Below are 20,803 nucleotides of genomic sequence, written 5' to 3'. Positions count from 1 at the left end.
TGTATTTGACAACTTCTATTTACAACTCTAGAGAGTGGCAGAATCCTTGAAAATACTTGATTCTGTATTTTTTTTCAATAAATGAACAACAACAAAATGCTTAGTTCCTAGTTGGCCAGATAAAATGCAAGACAGGAGTTTCCTGAATTGAGTAAGAAGCATTGTTTGTTGGTCTCTCTGCCTCAGCTAGGCCCTCTGAGCGGACATCAAATGAGGGCAGATGAGGGAGAGCAGCTTCTTCTGACATCACACCAAAAAAGAAAAGTAGAGTGAGGCCAGAGGCACATGGAAACAGGGACAGGGACAATGTGGAAAGTAAAGTAGTTCTGTGGGCTCTTTCTCGAATTCTCTGCATAGCCCACCAAGGCACAAGGGCACTCTTCTAGAGGAGAAGTGTCCAAAACCACAGTGCTCCTGGCAATCACAAAGGGCATGCACGGCACAGCAATTTTAGAAACAAGATTCCACCAGACTGACTTTTAAAACAAATAGACACATATTTGTAGGATTGGTTCAATCTGGCACAGGTTTAAACTCAACCTTTCCTCCCATATGTCAAGCACACAAATGCACATCACCAGTTTTAAGACTGACAGCTTCCCTCCCATACTGAGTGTCTTGTTCTACTTGAAAGGCATTTCCCAGACTGAAATATTGAGACATATACAACTCATACAACGATGTTCAGGTTGCTAGATACTGACTAGTCAACCTATGGTCAGTAGCCGCTGGAGGATTAAAAAACAAATTGAAATGACCAGATTCCTGTATGTTCAACCTATAGCTGATATAGGACCTCTCTGCCCTCCTTTTTTTTTTTCTGTTGTAACAAAACAGATCTTCTTAAATATATTTCACATATTGCAGTAGCCCAGACATCAAATGTTTCCCAGAGTGAAATTAAATATAGCATTTTATTTGGAGCAAGTCAGCCTAACTCAATTTTCCTTCCCAGCATTGCCACATAGAGACCTTCCATTTGGCAGCTGGGAGATGTGCTCAGCTCTGAGCTGGACTTAGAACTTCTTTCCACAGTCTTGACAATCCATCTGTTTCCTCTGCCCTTGTTCAAGAGCTTTAGAAGTCATAAAGGGGGCAGTTCCCTCTGCCCTCAGGCCCTGTCTTTAGGGGAAAACATACCTCTCTTCCCAGCAGAGCCTCTCCAGGCTCCTCATGACCACAATACTGCACCACTGGAAATTTAACTTCCTAGAAAAAGCAAATGAATTTGCCATGAAGCAGTCTGCCCTTGATGGAGAGAGTGGCTCCCATCTGGAATGCTGTTGCATGTCATTGTGCATTGTTGATGTTTACCCTAACACAACATCAGGAGAACCAAGCAGACTGGGAATCTCACAGTGGATAAACATTACTGCATACCAACTGAGGGCTGTGCATCAGGAACTCAAAGGTTATGGGGGAACAAAGGCTGTCAGAACAGGTGGAGTGAGGGGAACCTCGAGAGCCAAAAATCAACATGCTCACTTTACAGATGCAGCAACTAGACCCAGAAAGGACATGATGCTCCCAGGGTCACAGCACCAGGCGGCAGCCACAGTGATTTCCTAAATCTCTGGTGAAGGCTTTCCCATCCCCATCTGGGACGTTTAGAGGAAGACAAGTACCAAAGTAGATGCCTCTAACAAGTGTGTCATCAGTGGAGGCTTACAGTGATCCTTCCCTCTTCCCAGGGGCCTGAGAGAGTACTTGGCATCTCTTTAATTCCCGAAACAGCCCTCAAACAAGGAACTGTGGCTCACAATTAGGCCCAAGATCACCAAGATCCTGAATGTCACAACTGCAATGTGAATCCAGTCCATTTTCAACTCCAGACCTGACTGTGCTGTGTTGCCTCACTTAGCCCTCCTCCAAAATGGAGCCATCTCTAATAAGCGTGTGGTAAATCAGAGCAAGTCCAAATGAAAACACAAGTTGCAAAGCATCTATCAAGTAGCATCCAAAGTGTGTGTGTGTGTGTGTGTGTGTGCGCGCGTGCGCACATGCCCATTTACACACATGTAGGAAAAAGAACACATCAAAGTACCAAGTGGTGATTTTAAAATTTTCTTCTTTATAAATTTCTGTTTTTCCAAAATATTAAACAGTTCTTATTTTTAAGAACTAATTTAATTTAATCTGAAATTAAAATTTTTAAACTGTGGTAAAATACACATAAAATTTAGCATCTTGACCATTTCTCTTTTTAATTTTTTTAATTTATTTATTTTGAGAGAGAGAAAGAGAGAGAGAGAGAGAGCAGGAGGGGCAGAGAGAGAGGGAGAGAGAGAGAATCCCAAGCAGGCTCCGCACCATCAGCACAGAGCCTGATGTGGTGCTCGAATTCACAAACCATGAGATCATGACTTCAGTCAAAACCAAGAGTCAGGTGCTTAACGGACTGAGCCACCCAGGTGCCCCACACACACACACTTAACCATTCCCAAGTGTACAGTTCAGAACCATTAAAACATGTTCACATTACTATGCAACTGTCACTACCACCATCCATCTCTAGAAAACTTTTCATCTAGCAAAACAGAAACCCAATACCCATTAAACAATAACTGCCCAGTTTCCCTCCCCAGCCCCTGAAAACCACTGTTCTACTTCCTGTCTCTGTGAATTTGCTTCTCCTAGGTCCTTCACATAAGTATTTGTCCTTCTGTGTCTGGGCTTATTTCACCTAGTGTAATGTCTTCAAGGTCCATCCATGCTATAGCATGTCAGAATCTCCTTCTTTTGTATCGCAGGTGCACACCACATTTTGTTTATCCATTCAATTGTTCGTGGACACTTGGGTTGTTTCAACTTTTGACTATTGTGAATAACGTTGCCACAAAACATAGATGTACAAATAGTTTTTTAGAAACACCCAAGCTTCTTAAAATCCTGAAGTATTTTTTTCGGAATGTGCCACTGTCCATTAAAATCAGGGTATGTCTTCTGTGGGTCCTAGCCTGGGAAATGGAGCAAATTCTATGCTGGGGTCTGCACGTTTTGCCTTCTATCTTTAAACACTTTTAAATCAATGGTTTTCAACCCTGGCTGTACATTAGAATCACCCGGGGGTGCTTTTTAAAAACACTGATGTCCAGGAGTACCTGGGTGGCTCATTCAGTTAAGCATCTGACTTCAGGTCATGATCTCAATGGTTCGTGGGTTCAAGCCCTGCATCAGGCTCAGTGCTGACAGCCTGAAGCCTGCTTCAGATTTTGTGTCTCCCTCTCTCTGCCCCTCCCTGCTCATGCTCTCTTTCTCTTTCAAAAATATATAAACTGTAAAAAAAGACTTTATAAAAATACTGATGTCCAGGCCCAACTGAAGACATCTGAATCCCAATCTCTGAGTTGAGGAAGACAAATTAGATTTTTTTAAACCTTCCCTCTCCCCTATTATTCTGCAGGGGTGAGAATCACTGCTATTAACTCTCTTCTCTCTTCTTTGGGGGCCCCTTCTCTTTATTTACAAAATGTCTACCCTGTAAATAACACCTTTTCTCCCATCAAAAGTAAAAAGGGTTTACTGGCTAGTCAACTACCCTAGGTGTTTGCCTGATTATGTCTGAATGAGAAATGCTCACTGCAGAGCACTGCCTCCTCCAGTGCAAACCTTTTATCTCTAATTGTGCAATAAGAACCTGCCTCTTTCTTGGCAGGAATGTTAATATGAATAAGCAGGTAAGAAGGTATTTCTGGGCCTACTCAGTCCTTAAGGAAATTATAATCTAGTCCTTTTAAGGCAGCAAGGGCAGGAAGAGAGAGAGAGAAAGAGAGAGAGAGAGAGAGAGAGAGAGAGAGAGAGAGAGACCTCTACTCTCCAGGCTTGGAAGGAGGCTGCAGAGGAGGCTGGCTCCCTGGACTCACTGGAGGAGACAGAGGACCTGGGTCATGCTCACATTCCTCTGACCCTAAAACACCCCCAGGTCCCGGCCCACCCCATTCTCACCCAGGACTCCCAGGTACTTCCTTTGGTGTGTCCTGAGGACAGTCAGTGTGGCTTTGTCCAGTTCTATATTTGATCATTTCCCCTCTGTAACCAGCACTCCAGAATGCATCTCTCTGCTGCTGTGCTCTCTGATCTCCAAGTTCTTGACAACAGAGGGTGTCGCTAAAAGGGGAGCATCGTGACTTCATCAACAAGTTGAGTTCTAAACATCTCTGTCAGAAGCTTCACAAGCAAAGGTGGACATGCAAGTGGCCGCAGCAGGACATACTCTGGGACAGTCTCTCTCTTCACTCTCTCCCACAGGGCTCTCCTCTCTCAGTAGGCAGACCTGGGGCTCTAAGGCCCTTCACCTCACCTTGGGGCTCCTCTGCCTTTTTGGGGAGAGCCCTCCAAACAGGATATTGGAAGACATCCATGCTACAGTCACAGCAGCAGCTTCATGTTCCCAAGGACTAGTTCTCCATCCACATGAAATGTTAATGTAACAGAATGCCAAGCTGTGCTGGAGGCGAGGACCCACAGCAGGAGTTCAAAGGAGAGAAGAGAGGGTGAGCTGGAGGAGTCCAGGGAGCTGCAGAGAGTCCACAGAGTGTGGGGTAGCCCCAGTGGAGGGAGAGGGGAATGGACATGATGTAGCCAGGCCTAGAAAGCAGGAAGAGGGCACTCTACCCAGGGGACAGGACCTGCTTGGGTGTGGCTGGGGTGAGCAAGCCCAGCTCTGAACTTGTCTGTGCCCTCTCAGCGATGCCAGTCCCACAAAGTCATGAGCAATAAGGTTAGCAGAGAACTCAGCACCACGATAGATGACCAGAACCTATCCTAAGAAGTGAGCAAGCTCACAGAAAGGAAGGGAGAGGCAGTGTGAGGGGTAAGGAAAATGAAGACTGAAGCCCTGAATAATACAACAGGACACCTCCAAATAGCAGATGAACGCTGAAGCCAGGGACCTCAGACAGGCATGTCTCTGACATATCTCTGACCAGTGAACCCAAAATACACAGCCACATGTGGATCTGGCTATCTTGTGCAGCCGGTCCTTGTGGAGCACGTACTAAGCATCAGCACTTACACACTCCCAAGTTGCCTCCAGGTTTTCATGCCCCCTTCCTCCTGACTTCCCACTCACAAGGTGCTTAAGCCCAGACCCAGAGGACACCCCTCTGCAACATCAGAAGGAGAGAGGAAGGGAGACACTTAACATTATTTTGATCACCTCTTCAGTATCTTTTTTAGGCAGGGGTGAGACAGTTCTGCACAATTTACAGGTAAAGAAACAGAAGCACAGAAGAGAAGAGATGGAGTTCAAATGAACCTCATGCATCAATAAATTATGTTTGCCAATCAGGAGTGTCTGCCTATGGATTACGGCCGGGCCTGCAGGAGGAGGAAAGGCGGGTGGGCGGGAGGACTATTCAGCAATGCCATCACTAAATTAAAGTACACTGGTCACGGGGCACCTGGGTGGTTCAGTCGGTTAAGCAAGCGTCCGACTTCGGCTCAGGTCACGATCTCGAGGTCCATGAGTTCCAGCCCCGCATCAGGCTCTGTGCTGACAGCTCGGAGCCTGGAGCCTGCTTCGGATTCTGTGTCTCCCTCTCTCTCTGCCCCTAACCCACTCATATTCTGTCTCGGTCTCTCTCAAAAATAAATAAAAACATTAAAAACAAAAAAAGTACACTGGTCACTCTGAGGAAGCTAGCTCCTGTGGCTGAGATCCATTTTTGAGCATATTTACATAAGAAAAGGAGAACAGTGTGACAGAAAGGGCACAGGGATGTGGACGCAGACAGACTCAGGCTCATTTTTAGCTCTGCAACTTTGGATTTCAGCTTTACACAGGTTAAAAAATGGCTAAGGGATTAAAAAGAATCCTGGTATTATTATCCTGGTGATACTCAATAATAGAAAACTGTTTCTATTAACTTATTGCTGGTGTTTAGGCTTTCTTAAGTTTTCATCACAATTATTCACAAATTTATTGACCTAGAATAAAACCCAATAAAATTTTTGAGTTGTCTGTTGAAAATTATTGAGGCCACTTCTCATTAATTGTGTACTGATAAGGAGCAATTTCCCAGGTACAGTTAGGTGGGAAAAAAAGCAATGCAGGACAGAATGTATAAGTGTTCACATCAGGGGCGAATGAGAAAACAATATACGTGTATATGTTCTCTGATGTGTAGGTCTCCTACCAGGACAGGCCCTGGAGGTGAGGAGCAAAGAAGAAGAGAGACTTTTCACAGCATACCCTTTCATGTATTCTTTATTTTGTACTGTGTGAATCTGCTATTTTTTTAAAAAATACATAGAATAATTTACTTACAAGAAGTTTGGGGAAAAAATAAAGCTGTGCAAGGAGCTGAAAACTTTGGATGAGCTAGTGGGAGTACATGAGTGGTGATGTGCTTCACAGCTCAATGAAGAGACAGTTGCCAAGGACCCTGTGTCCTGAGAACAGTCTGGGGCCATGGGGAGGGGTCTCCAAGCATCCTGATTCCATCGCTTATTACAGAGCCTTGCAGTGCCAACCTCAAGATAAGCCATACAAAACAACTAAGAGCCACCTCCCTGGAGATGACACTGGTGAAAGTTTGTAACTCTCTGGTTCACATGGCACCTTCTATCCAAGGACTGCAAAGTGCTCATGCACATTCACGAGGCCCCAAGGCCACCCTTAGGAGAAGGGAGCAGCTCTCCATAGCTGTGAGGACTGCAACCCTGAGGGGCATGGAGGGTAAGCCCCTTCAAGCTCAGTGGCCCAAGCCTCCCACCTGAAGTCTCTCACTTCCAGTCACCCCGAGGCAGTTGTTCCACCTCTCCATACCTCAGTTTCCTTCTTTGCAATCTGAGAATATGAACAGTACTTATTTCACAAGATTGGTGTGTGGAGTAAATAATGCCCAGACACAGTAATAACTAATATTGATTGAACCATTATTTTATGCCAGACACTGCTTTAAGCAATTTGACCCATATTTACCTGATTACTCTCCTTAATTTATGAGTGGGGGAACTGAGGGACAGAGAGGTTCTGGAAGCCACATACATGATAGGACTGGTGAGGGGAACCCAGAACACTTTACATGCATCACTGCTCAGCAGGCTAACATGGAGGACTGTCAAGGTTTCAGATGGGCGCAGCCTAGAGATGGAAAAACTGAGGCACGAAGAGGCTGCTCGTTCTGCTGCTCTCCCTCACATATGATTGCAAGGCCATAGATGGCAACCTCCATCAACAGATGTCAGGGAAACCAAGACAACACTGTATGGTGGCATTACTGCTTCTCAGTCTGAGGGCAGGGGGATGCAGGCTATCACTCACAGATGTAAGCCCTAGGTTCCCTCTGAGACCTGCAAACACCTCTCCCCTCTTCAGGACCCAGGATTCAGAGCCTTGCTGACCAAGTGCAGAGAAGGTGCCAGAAAGCCTGCATAAAAATCCCGAGGTGCCTGGAACATGAGAAAACTGGTTATTGTTCAAAAGCTCATGGCTGCCAGTGAAACATGTCGAGAGGGGGTGGCCCAGGCGGGGGAGGGGCAGTGTGTGAAGCCAGCAGGCCCATCTGTAAACACAGAATACGTTAGGAATGTGTAAGCAAAACCAGAAATCCCTCGGCAGCTGCCTCCATTCCTCTCCTTCACGGACAGGGCCTGGGAGGCCTTCGGAAGAGAAGGGAGTCTAGCGTTTAGCCTCCGATGGCCAGAAAGATAGCTCCACAGACTGTCTGTCACGGAGCACTGGGTAAAACAGACACACAGAGAGCTTCACTCATTAACATTGGCGTTGCCATGACAATAAGCTGTTGCCAGGTAGCAGCGAACTAGGAGAAGAGTGAGAATTAGCAAAGCCTAAAAATAAAGCCGTTATGTTTCTTCCCCCGTCTAGATGTCCATGTGTAACAGGCAATAATCTCGCCTCCGCCTCAGCCCAGCCCTTCTCCCCAGCCAGCCCCCACTGCTGCTCCCAGCCCAGCACCAAGGGCAAGGAGCTCCCCTCTGAGGCGGCAGGAAGGGGGCCTCCTAAAAACAGGTGAGGGCTAAAACCTGAAGGCTGGCTAACAAGCGGCACCGGAGAGAGAGCAGCAGTGCAAAAGCCAGGAGGCATTTTCCCCACTTAGGTGGTCAGCCTTGACTCCAGACTGAAGCTGGGCCCACTCCAGGCTGTCAGATACTTATCCCACTCCTTGGCTCAGAAGGAACAGGAAGAGGCAGGTGCCCTGTCCTAACTGACCACTTTTCTCTTGGAAACTACTTAGCCAAGCCTCAGCCCCAGAGGTGACTGTGGAAGTCAGGAGCCTGGGCTGGGCAGCATGAGTGGTTCACAGTTTCCTTTAGAACTGTGATACCACCAGAAGAGCCATCATGATACTAATTCCAAAAGGTAAAAGAGCATAATGATAAAAATCATTGAGCAATTTATAAACATCTCCAAGGGACAGACAGTGAAATTATTTTCAGGGTCTTCCGGGCTGACTCTGATATCAGAAGAGAAAATACACGTGTCCAGTGGTTATCTGTTTCCTTTGTTCATTTCTCCCATCAGACCCTAAGCTGCACAAAGGCAGAAATCACATCTAACCACTTACCCTCATAACCTTAGCACCTGCGGTTGTCCCAGACACACAGCCAGCACACAACAGACACACCAGGGGAAAGAGGGAGCTGGGAAGGAGCTGGGTGCTGCCTCAAACACACGGCAGAGACAGCATTCTGGGTAAACGGTGAAGATATCAACGGTAATAATACTTGACCTAGATAAAATACCTCTCTTTCTACAATTCTAAGCTCTGTATTTTAAGAGCTAAGTACTACTCTCTATCCAGGTCTCTATTTTCAAAAAATTGATTTATCACAGACAGGTGTGTCATGCTTTAAGCAGATCAGATAAATTAAAACCCAAAATTTTGTTGGCAATAATTTCCTTTATAAGTCATTATAATAAGGTTTCCTCAAATGTACACCCATCTAATTTCTTTACAGTATGATTTATTTAATTCAGATAGTATGTGCTAATTTGAATCTCTACTTTGAGTGAAGCCAGAAGCAATAGTGGAATTCGTGGTTTCTTTCCTTCCAACAGACTCACCCTTGACTCACCACACTCTCCCTCTACCATGGTTAATATGCACTCAGCAAATGCAAACAGCAGCTAATTTTAATATTAGTGCAAGAAGTGCATACTTAAGAAACTAAAATCATTATTTCTTTTGCCATCAGCCCATAAAAATATATAACCCAGAACAGAACATGAACATTATTTCTTGGTTCTTTGACTGTTCTGGAGTATCTAGCCATTAATCCAAATGCCAGTTCTTGCCTCTGGTCCCCCAAGCTTGTGCAAATAATGTAAACAGAGAGAATGACAAGGAAAAGTAGGAGCAGAACAACTGGGGATTTGAGAGCAAGCCCCATTGATCATCCCACTCCCCATCCCAACCTCCCAGCAAGGCCAGAGCTGTATGACTTAATTTATGCTCTTGAGAGAATGAGAATCAGCAGGTAGGGTCCTACTGAATAAGTTATAGAGATGCACATGACTGCTGTATTTCAACAAGACTCCACAGCGGTTCATATTCTTACAAAAAGACAGCAACAGTAGCCATCAAATCTGCTTTTAGCATTGTTTCTAGACAAGCTAAAGTTCATGGACACATTCCTTCTCTTCCAAAGTCAGACACCCCAGACTTTTACTAGAGGGGCCGTGTGTTCACAATGCCTGATATGACACAGGCACAACCAGGCACAACCCAGACGAGTCCAACAATGCTACTGGAGCATGATTTCTACAAGTGTAAGGAAGTGGGATAGCAGTCCATTAACTGCAGAATTCCAAGTGATATGTGTCTCTGACATCACAGCCTGGAGAGGGCTCCTTATTCAGCAAGATCTGCCTGATTTATTGTTCCCAGAGCTGAAGCTGAGGGCTCCTGCATGTCAATGTCCACCTGGACCCCTGGGTTTTCAGCAGGGCCTTCACTTGACCACAAAACAAATGGAAAAGTCAGTCCTGACACTAACTGGAAAATAGGGTTCTTTTGAAAGCTTTATGTTCCTTTCTGCTAAAAGGGACCCAAGAGACAGCTCTTACCATCACTACACAACCATCTTGATATATAAAATCCCAGCTTGTCCTCATTACCCATCCACATCCTTTCCTCCTTCTCTATGGCATAAAATACCCAGTTATAGCCACAGATTCCAATGGAGAGGAGTTACTGAAGAGATGGCGGTGACACAGCAGCCAGCTTCACTGCACCCTGAGTACAGCCTGTGGCATTGCACTGGGCACCTCATAGGTGACCAAGAAATAGACGTCGAGTCACTGAATCAACGAATAAAAAAATTAACCTAATGCTCTTTCCCCTAGTACACTTGCATTACTGGCATGCTTCCCAGTTTAGAAACTTGGGCCCAGTTCTCTGAGCCACCACAAGCCTAACGGGGATCACACTTGCCTGTTACTGCCTTTGAAGTCATTTGCACTAGAGCCAAATGTCATTGCCAGCCCTGCAAGAACTGGGTTGAAATCCACCTCTAACCTTGAATCAACTAGATCTCGATCATTACCCTGGACTTCAGAATCGAGGCACTCCCACCAATCCTGGGCTTCCTCACCAGAAAGGGAAACAACACAAGCTACCTGAAGCCCTCAAGGGTAGACAGCAGAAATCCTAAAGCTGTCATTATGAGCAATACCATCACCATTTCACTTGGTACACTCTTGCGAACGTCCCTACTTCGTCCTACCCCACCCCCAACTCCCGTCTTTGCAAAGACTTCATATTTTGCACCATGGTCCTGGTGAAATGAATCTCGAATGATGACCCTAATGAAGCTGTTGAAACCTAGGGAGACCCCAACTCTGCACTAGCCGTTCCCCCCAGATGTTCGGTTGCAAAAGCAGTTGGATAAAAATAAAATCACACCAAGTTGAAGATTAGATTCCTCTCCCTGCCCTTCCTTCCTTCCTGCAACAGATAAACTTGTTTTCTTACTGTGCATTTACCATTTTTAGAAACGGGTTGAAAGTAAAATGCGAGCCTCTCCTGGAGGAAATGGTAGGATATCAGTCAGTCTCCCCCCCTCCCGCCCCTCTCTACACACACACACTCTCTCTCTCTTTCTCTCTCTCCCCTCTCTCTTCTCCCTCTGTCTCCTCTCTGGCATGTGTTACTAAATTTTATACAGCTTGACTTGCTGCATCTCTGATATGAGCTGCTTATATACAACATAACCAGACACATATTTTTAAGAGTACGCAGCACTTAAAATAACTGGATTTTAAGCCTTCTGATTTTAGGTGAGAATTTGGTTGGAGGACTGGATGCGTCTTGGCTCTTGAGAAAGCAAGCAATTAGTGTTTTAAAGAAATGTATGAGTAACCTTTCAGGAAGCCACTGCCTGAAATGTAAGAAAAATCTGACTTGCTCTTTGCCCCACCAGACCCCCCTCCACCCCCTTGGAAAGTACGAATATCCTTCCCTGGATGGTTTCCAGAGATGAATTTTCTGAAGCTCAAGACAGTTATTTTAAACTTCAGCTCCTTAAACTGTATTTCTAAAATATAATTAGGAATTCTTTATTCTTGGCCAAACAATTGCTAATAGAACACTGTGTGTATGGTGGTACAAGCCAGTTAAGAATCTTATGAAACACTGCCCAAAATACAGAGCGGCACAGACACACGTCTCTCTGTCTCTGTCTCACTCTCTGTGTCTCTTTCTCTTGAATACAAGTATGCACACAGATGGAACACCATTTGTCTTCCCAGAGCCATCAAATATCAGGCACATGATGACTCCTCCCAGTGAATTCCTTATTATTACAACCAACTGTCTTGTTTGTTTGTTCATGAGGACTGTGGTATTTGTTTTTTTTTTAAACCATATTGATATATAAAGTGGATGCTTACAAAATTTTTAAAGGTGTTTGATTATTGTTTTTATGAAAACAGTTCTAACAATAAACACATCACCCCAAACCAAGACTTTAGTGAGGTATAGTATGATTCATTGCTTCTTACTGGAAGGCATGAGGGCCAGGGAGTAATATTTAAAAATCACCCACCTTTCAGAATGGACACCACCAGCCAGGAGAGCTGGCCTGGGGCTCTGGAGCCCTCTGCCCTGCTAGACATAGATCTTCTATTTACTGGGTGCAGGGGATGTCCAGGGATCTGAGGAAGGGGCCAGGGGGTGGGTGCCCTTGGATTAGAGTTAACTCAAACGCTCAGAGTAGTTAGAAAAGGAACCACGTTTCTCCATTATTTCTATTGGTGGGGGCGGTGGGGGCAGGTACTCAGGCCCTAAGTTAGATCCTCAGGTTAAACCAGGTGGAACCTCAAACCAAACCAAACCAAACCAAAAAACAAGGCATTTGTTACGGGGTAAACACGTTGTTCTGGGGTGGGGTGAGAAGAAGTTAGATAACCTGACTTCATTGGTTTGCTCACCCCAGGGGTTCTAATTTGGTCTAATCTTCAGCTACTAGGTATGATAAGTACAAACTGATCATTACATATTAAGACACTTTCATATTGGTCGGTAAATGGCCATTTCCCTGAGTTTCCCAAATTCCCTGTACCACCCAGGCCCCCTTCCTCAGGTCCCCTGGATCCTCCCTTGAACCCACTAAATAGAGGGTTTATGCCAGGCAGGACAGAAGGCTCCAGAACCCTACACCAGCTCTCCTGGCCAGTGGTATCCATTCTGATGAGTGCTGCAGGACCAGTTGTTAATAACATGTGCAGCCCTAGTCATGGTCTTCCCTTAAGACCATCTCAGCTAACATAGCTATCCTAGCCAAAGCCATGGTGACTTCTCAGGTGTATGTCATCTCCCCTCTTGTCACTATCCCTCTCTTTCAGCATGTTGTAACTTTTTCATTTGAATTATGTTGTGTGTTTTCAATGTACATGTCTTCTGATTACTCTTAGACATGAAGAGATTTGAGGCAGGTATAATACAATGTTTTATGTTTTCTGCCTTATCACGTCATACTTAACACAGTACTTGGTGCATTATAGGTATTTAAGGAATGTTCACTGGAAGAAACTTCTCAAGCCTGACATTCAAACAGCCATGGCTTATAAGTTGATTTCCATCCTAACCAGGCCTTGCCATTCTTAAGGCCTTGCCATTCATTCAAAAGTCCCTGCAGGTATAGTCCCCTCCATGAAACCTCTCTGGAATTTCCCCCCCCCCCACCCAAGTGATTCTGCTTTTTCTAATCCCTATGAAATCAACAGACCATAATGCATACCCCAACACCTAATTGAACTGTATTTCATCTTATGTTCTGTTCCTTATAAGAAAGTTCAATTCTTGTTGTTTGTGTTATCACCCCAACTAGACTATACATTCTTTGAAGATAAGGACCACGTGGAAAAAAGCACATTTTGGTAATCTGTTTCTGAAAATCGTATGTTCAGTGGGAAATGCTAACCTATTTCCCATTATTTTAAATAGGAAAAATTATAATGTGTTGCATTACATCAACCCCAAACCAAAATATATTATAATGTATTTCCTAAAATGTAAGCAAAGTACAGCACATAACTATCATATAAACTATCACATTAGGATGTAAAGTGTTTAAAATAGCACTTCCTGATCTCTCAGTTGAATGTGCAGAGGCCTGTCACCTGGTTTCTCCCAGACCTTGAAAAGGGCCCAAATGGATGACCTCCTTCTAGGAAGGTTGGCGGTCAGGAAAAGGGGAAGAGTGTGTTGCAGATGTATTATGGGTTGGAAAAGCAGTCTGGTCTACCTCACTATTTATTACATTGGCTTTGCAAATCCTCCAACACATATATGTGACCAAGACTCCTCCCCTGAGAAGAGGATGAATGTTCCTTTAGTGTAGTCACATGGTCTTTCTTAGCCCCCAAAATATCCCCAAAGCACATCTCCTTTACTGACACTCTGTGGGCTCTACAAATCACCTACAATTGTTTCTCATGCTCTACCAGTTGTATTAGAAACATAATTGGAGGGGCGCCTGGGTGGCGCAGTCGGTTAAGCGTCCGACTTCAGCCAGGTCACGATCTCGCGGTCCGTGAGTTCGAGCCCCGCGTCAGGCTCTGGGCTGATGGCTCGGAGCCTGGAGCCTGTTTCCAATTCTGTGTCTCCCTCTCTCTCTGCCCCTCCCCCGTTCATGCTCTGTCTCTCTCTGTCCCAAAAATAAATAAAAAATGTTGAAAAAAAAATTTAAAAAAAAAAAAAAAGAAACATAATTGGAGACTTTTCTTCAAAATGTACAATGAGTTTGGGTGATATATTTCCTATATAAATATCAACTGAAAAATCATTTTATTCAGAGCTGTGTATAAAATATGAAACAGGACTATTGAAAACTAAAATATATTCTCCTAGGAATATGTTAACATGGGAGACATTCTGCAGGAGAAACCTGCATTTCTTCTGAATCTTTACCACCCTTAACACAATGATGAGTACATTGCATGTGAGCACTATATACCTAAGGACTGGTAAATGACTAAATAAATGGGACGAGATTAGGTTGGAGAGAAGGAGAAATCTTAAATCTTCCATGTTGACTCTTCAAAAGAGAAAAAGAACTAAGAATCAACACTCACTGGACACAAAGTGTGAGGTAGACATACATGTCATCTCTATATTCATGACAATGCAGAACGGGAGCTATCACTAGGCCCATTTTACGGATAAAAATACCAAGTTTCACACAGACTAGATAAACAACTTGGCTAAGAGCCACACAACTAGTCGGTGGTGAAATCTAGAATCAAATGCTGGCTTAACTCCAAAGTCTGAGCTCTTTCCACCATTGCATAGCACCTCCTCCCAGGTCAGAAGCAGACTCAACTCCCATGTTCTGCCATTTCCCCAACCCTTAGTGTCTTATTTTATTTTTGAAAACACTGCCCTGTGCTTCTGAAATCACCAATCTACATTATATAAGTTGTCAACTGGCCTTCTTCCCTCTGGATGTCATCCCAAGGTTTGGATTTTACGTCTCATGGAGCTCCAGTGGAAGCACCAAATCTCAAGTAGACTACCAGGAGGCTCAGACTCAATTTACATGGAGCAGCCCCAGGTTTGCCCAACTCACCCTCCTGCCTCCCTGAGTACCCCCAAATCAAGGTTAATCCCCAACACAGACCATGTACACCAGACCCTCTGCTTCCCTCCTTATTCAAAAACATCAACCCAAGAGGAGTCTACCATCACCATTTACTCATCTGACAACTATTTCTTACATGCCAGCAATGGGCTAAGAACTGGGGATATGACAATGGCGAGAAGATAAATAAGGTTCTCAACCTCACCCAGCTTATGATCTACTGGGGTGATCAACAATCATACAAATAAATGTAATTACAAATTGTTTTAAGTTCTACAAGAGACAAGAGCAAAATAAAAGGGCAATACAGGGCAAGATAAAAGGTTATAACAGGAAAGAGGATTTAGAATAGGAGCTTAGGGAAGACTTGTCAAATGAAGTGACATTTAATGAGACCTAAATAGAAGGATAAGAAAGAGAAAGCCAAATTAAGAGTGAGCACCTCTGGGTTGTCGGCTTCCTCCTTGTAAGCACCACGACATGCCACCTCCCAAACCCCGCCTCCACAAGTCTATCTCCATGTCGGAACTGTGAGAACCCAGCCTCTCAGGGTGGTGGTGGGAGGCTACCTTGAACTTCTACATACAGAGGTTTCCCAGTTGAATTTGCAGAAGGCTGTCACCTGGTTTCACCCAGTCCTTTAAAGGGGCCCAAATGGATAACCTCCTACCAGGAAGACTGGTGCCCAGAAAAAGGGAAGGGATTAGAATGCAGATATGTCATGGGTTGGAAAACTACACTGGCTTTGCAAACCCTCCAATACATGTGACCAACACCCCCTCCCCTGGGAAGGGATGAATGTTCTTTGGTGTGTGTGTGTGTGTGTGTGTGTGTGTGTAAGAAGTTTTAAATATGCATTCTGAGAGAAATGTAACTAACTCGTCTGGTTCTGATTCATTCATAACTCACCAAATTTGTTTTGCAAGTGCTGTCTGATGTCCAAGAAACTGCCAAGCATCCCTAACCCTGCATCCCGCTTTGAAGTGGTGGTTGTGCAGACGTCACATGCCCGCCTGGGCATTGAAGAACAGAGCCTGGGGCCCTGGGCCCTGAGATTTGGTAAGAAGAAGACCTGCTGTGAAGGTCTTCCAGTCACAATACCCCACGCTACCCCCTTTGGTTCTGTTTAGCAATCTCTTTGGTGTGAAAATGTATCCATAATGCATGAGTGAACACCCCATGGGTGTGTGGAGAGAAGGGGGGGGTGATAATCAATGTTTATTTCATTTGTTCGCTGACTGAAGCTATAATGTCAGCAGCCAGGTGAGCAGAAAGAAATGTCCTCCTTCTCTAGATTCAGAAAACTGCCCTAAAAACAGAGGAAGAGACAGGTTTAGACATATGACTAAGTCAGGCCCCAGAATTCTAACTTTCTAGTTGGTTCTGTGTTGAATGGACCTTCTCAACCAGAAGCATTATGTCCCCCTAGGAGGTGGTTCGAGGCAAGCAGAGGTCCTTCCAGGTGTCACCATACCTGGGTGGGGACTTAAGTGGGGGTGAAAGCCAAGGCTTCTAAACACCCTGCAGTGGGTGACACAGACCCTAACAAAGAATGGCCTCAGCACTGAGCAAGAGCTACCCTGAGGGGAAGAAGACAAGGCAGTAACCATGGCACTTGGTGGCAACGGGGGAGGACAGCTCAGAGACAGGACTGCATACATAATATCCTACACCACCCTCTTGGTACTAGCCTGTTGCTTCTCTGACCTAATAGCCTAACTAGGTCTCTGACCTAATAGTTCAGAGGCATGTCACTTTAAGGGAAAGACTATGTATGTCTCACTTTAAACAATACTCAGTGTGGAAATCAAGTCATTTTCTAAATACTCCAGGGGAGATACTCCAGGTAAATACTTGACACACTCCTTTCATAGGATCCCCATGATGATTTTATCTGCATAGGAAAAAAAAAAAAAAAACTCTGGTAGTACAAACAGCCACTTCCTAGGCTTCTATGATCAGGCACTTAGATTTCCAGATACAAAGCATCTGTTTATGGAGAAGAGAAGTCTGTCTTGGACTGTGAGACATGGGGGACTTTGTCAGACAGATGTCTTCATCTCTGGGACCCGGAGCATTCTAAGGACCTATGGCCCTTTATCCATGAGCCTCACCTCACCCACCTCACCCTCTGCTTACAGAAGACAACAGAGCTTGTACTTTACACACAAAACATTTTTAGATTAAATGAAGGGTCTAAGGATGGTGTCCAGCAGGATGCTTTCCTCATGTGAAGCAAGGTCCCTTTCTCTTCTCTGCTGTAGCTCCTGAGATGGTTGTGCCTTCGAGGAGCAAGAAGGCAGACAAGGTACCAGTTTCATTCTGAAGGACCGGGAAGAGAAGTAAAGGTCTCCTACCCCCCAAATAATTCTCATTCTGTTAATAAATGCTTGAAATGTCTTTAAATGATTCAAGAGCAGACTTAAAATATGAAGTATCTAATATTCATGCTGAGCTATAAATGACTGCTCTCTAGTTCTTCGGTTCTCGCACAGGTTTTAACAGAGAGAAAAGCTTAAAAGTGCACAATAGCATTGATTACGTGGACAGAAAGAGGTTGGAGCATCGTGAAAGTAGAAAAAAAACCATGAAATGAGAGACAAGCCATCACAGTCATGCTCAGCTAAACCAGCTATGAGACACCCACCAGGCAAGTCCCTACCTAGCAGCATGAGCCTCAGTGTCCCTATTTGTAAAATGAAAGATTGAGCTGCATGGTTTTTTTAAACGTTTATTTTTGAAAGAGAGAAGAGAGAGACAGAGCGTGAGCAGGGGAGGGACAGAGATAGAAGGAGATACAGAATCTGAAGCAGGGTCCAGGCTCTGAGCTGTCAGCACAGAGCCCAATGTGGGGTTCAAAAGCACAAGCCACAAGATCATGACCTGAGCTGAAGTCGGACACTTCACTGACTGAGCCACCCAGGTGCTTGTGAGTTGCATGTTCTTAGAGGGCTTCCAACTCTAAAATCCACATTGTCCAGTTCAGGCAAGAAGAAACAGAGGCCCGAGGTCAGCACTGAATAATTTCTCTAATCATTACAACTTAAAGAGAAAAAAAACACATATTTTTGCACGTGACAAAAGACTAGAAAAACGTAAATGGTCAGTATCACTTTTCAGCAGCTGCCGCTAAGGTGTTCAGTCCTTCTGAGGAAGCTGAGGCCGTGCTGGGGTGGGTCCCCCACTTCACCCTGAGACTAGCACGCGCCCACACCATGGCCTCCATCTTGGAGCTCACCTGCATCTACTCAGCGCCCTCATTCTGCATGACAATGAGGTGACAGAAATGGAGGATAAGATTAATGTCCTCATGAAAGCAGCAGGTTTACTAAGTGTTAAACCTTTGTGGCCAGGCCTGTCTGCAAAGGCTCTGGCCGATGTCAACATCAGGAGCCTTGTCTGCATGGTAGGGGCTGGTGGACCTGTCCCAGCAGCTGGCACGGCACCAGCAGAGGCCCTGACCGCTCTACCACTGCTGCCCCAGCTGAGAAGAAGGCAGAAGCAAAGAAAGAAGAATCTGAAGTTTGATGATGACATGAGCTTTGGTCTTTCTGACTAAACCTCTTTTATAACATGTTCAATAAAAAGCTGAACTCTTAGGGGCACCTGGGTGGTTCAGTCGGTTAAATGTCTGACTTCAGCTCAGGTCATGATTTCGGATTTTGTAAATTCAAGCCCCACATCGGGCTCTGTGCTGACAGTTCAGAGCCTGGAGCCTGCTTCAGATTCTGTATCTCCCCCTCTCTCTGCTCCTCCCATGCTCATGCTCTGTCTCTCCCTGTCTTTCAATAATAAATAAGCATTAAAAATTTTTTTTAAAGCTGAACTCTTAAAATGAATAAACAAACAGGTGGTGGGTACCCTCTAAGTCCCTGCCAGGAAGACCAGTGATGAAATCAGTATCACTGCCTGCCTAAAAGCTATCATTCCTGCTCACTGGCTGGCAAAGCCCAGATTCTGGTTGGTTGTGATACCACAATCCCAGTGTTGGAGGTAAGTCCTAATTCATCTAAACCTGTCAGGAAATCCCATTCTCCTTGCTAACGGGACATTTGACCAATTCCTGGCCAGGAGAAATGGTGGAGTGTATTGGACACTTCTGGGGGAAGTGTCCTCATTCTTAAGACACACTCAGGGGAAGATGCATCCTGTGGCCTGGACATTGCTGCTTCTGCCTGGGATGTGTGAAATGGGTAGAGCCATCTTACGATTTCGGGGGAGGTCTCTGAGGACAGAGCTGCCACACCAAAGATGTCAGAGCACAAAGGATCGGGAGGATGCATGCCTCTAAGCCCCTCAGGAGACGATGGGCAGGATGGAGTGATAGAACAATGTGGAGCCACTTGTTGAAGGTCAAAAGGGACAAACTAACGAGCTTCAGGAGAAATGACTTTACGCAACTAATACCTAACTTACAAGAGGTTACATTTGCTTCAGGAAAAGTTTAGAAAAGATTTTTGGATAATCCACTATAATATATGATTGAAAACAATGAACAGAACATCAAAATGCATCCCTCACCTTGAAGACTAAGAATCACATGGAATAAATATGCTGCTCTGTATGTCACCTCTTGTTGGCCTTGTCAAAATGAATGCCCGCCACAGCAACCCTGGACACAGGGCTTAGTAGGCAGGTCCTCCGTCCTCTTCCCTTAATACCAGGATCCCTCATCTGACCTTCCCACCTCCCACCTCTGACTTCCTCCCCCTGGTGCAACCTGAGAGCTGCAGGGTAGAAAATGAGGAGTTTCTATCAAAGACACTGCAGAATTTACCTTTTCTACCAAACGTGATTCAATTGCTATTTTTTAAAACTGAAGTCTTCACAGTTTGGTAATGGAGGAACCCAATGCCACTGTGCGACACTGAGAGTACCACTCCCCCACACGTGTGGGGCCTACAGTATACGGAGTTGTAGGGAATCATTAAATGGTGAGTCATTCTTATGCCTGAGGAACACATCCACATAACCTCTGAGGGGAGGCCTCTGGTTCAACAGAGATCAGGCGCTCTTCTGGCGGCATACCTCCTCAGAAGCCACTTCTCCAGGGGAGGCAGAGGTGGGGAGAGAGCCAGGTGGGGAGGAAAACAGGCAGGCAGATCCCCAGGTCCTGGCCCCTGCTGCCTTCAAAGATGCTTTCAGCAGAACGGCCAGATCTGAATATTTTGTCCTAAAGAAGGCAAGCACAAACACAAGCACCTTCCTTCTTGAGCGTGTCCTTTACTCCTGTTTCAGCCGTGTGTGTGTGTGTGTGTGTGTGTGTGTGTGTGTGTACACACACGCAGCCTTGAAAGGTAACTCCAGTCCTCTCCAAGCCCTGGCTGCCACTCCAATATCAAGGCCATCTCACCCTCAGGGGCAGGCAAACCACATAATGATAGAAGATCATTTCCATACAAGGGCCTTCCGGTAGTAAAAATTCATTTAGGAGGAAATAAATTTGAATTGAATTTACTAAACCCAGAAAATGTAAATCAGGGGAACCTTCCTAATGAAATTGCAGCTTGGTTTGAAAACGATCTAAAGTTGCATTTCAAGATACAGGTTTGTTTCTGCACGGAACTGATTCACTGGGTGGTTATTTACAGAAGCCCTGGTTCTATTAAAGGGTCCTCAAAAATGTCAGATTTTGAAATTAATAAAATTCATTTCAGTTTGGTGCTTCTGGTTCCAAATTTAATCATCCTCCAGTTTGGTCCTATTCAATCACTGATTTGAATGTAGGAAAATCTCACCTACCTGAATGTTTTTG

The 20,803-nt window shown here is 44.9% G+C and overlaps 1 protein-coding gene and 1 pseudogene across 50 annotated transcripts in view; one reads left to right on the top strand and one right to left on the bottom strand.

Moving 5' to 3' along the window:
* Positions 1-20,803, bottom strand: part of CACNA1C (calcium voltage-gated channel subunit alpha1 C) — a 752,159-nt gene that overhangs the window by 495,167 nt on the left and 236,189 nt on the right. The window lies entirely within an intron of this gene.
* Positions 18,264-18,607, top strand: LOC131520215 (large ribosomal subunit protein P1-like; annotated as a pseudogene).

The sequence above is a fragment of the Neofelis nebulosa genome, chromosome 8 (assembly GCF_028018385.1).
Source record: "Neofelis nebulosa isolate mNeoNeb1 chromosome 8, mNeoNeb1.pri, whole genome shotgun sequence".
Taxonomy (NCBI): Eukaryota; Metazoa; Chordata; class Mammalia; order Carnivora; family Felidae; genus Neofelis; species Neofelis nebulosa.
The sequence above is the reverse complement of the archived record's forward strand: the minus strand, read 5'-3'. Positions and strand labels throughout refer to the sequence as shown.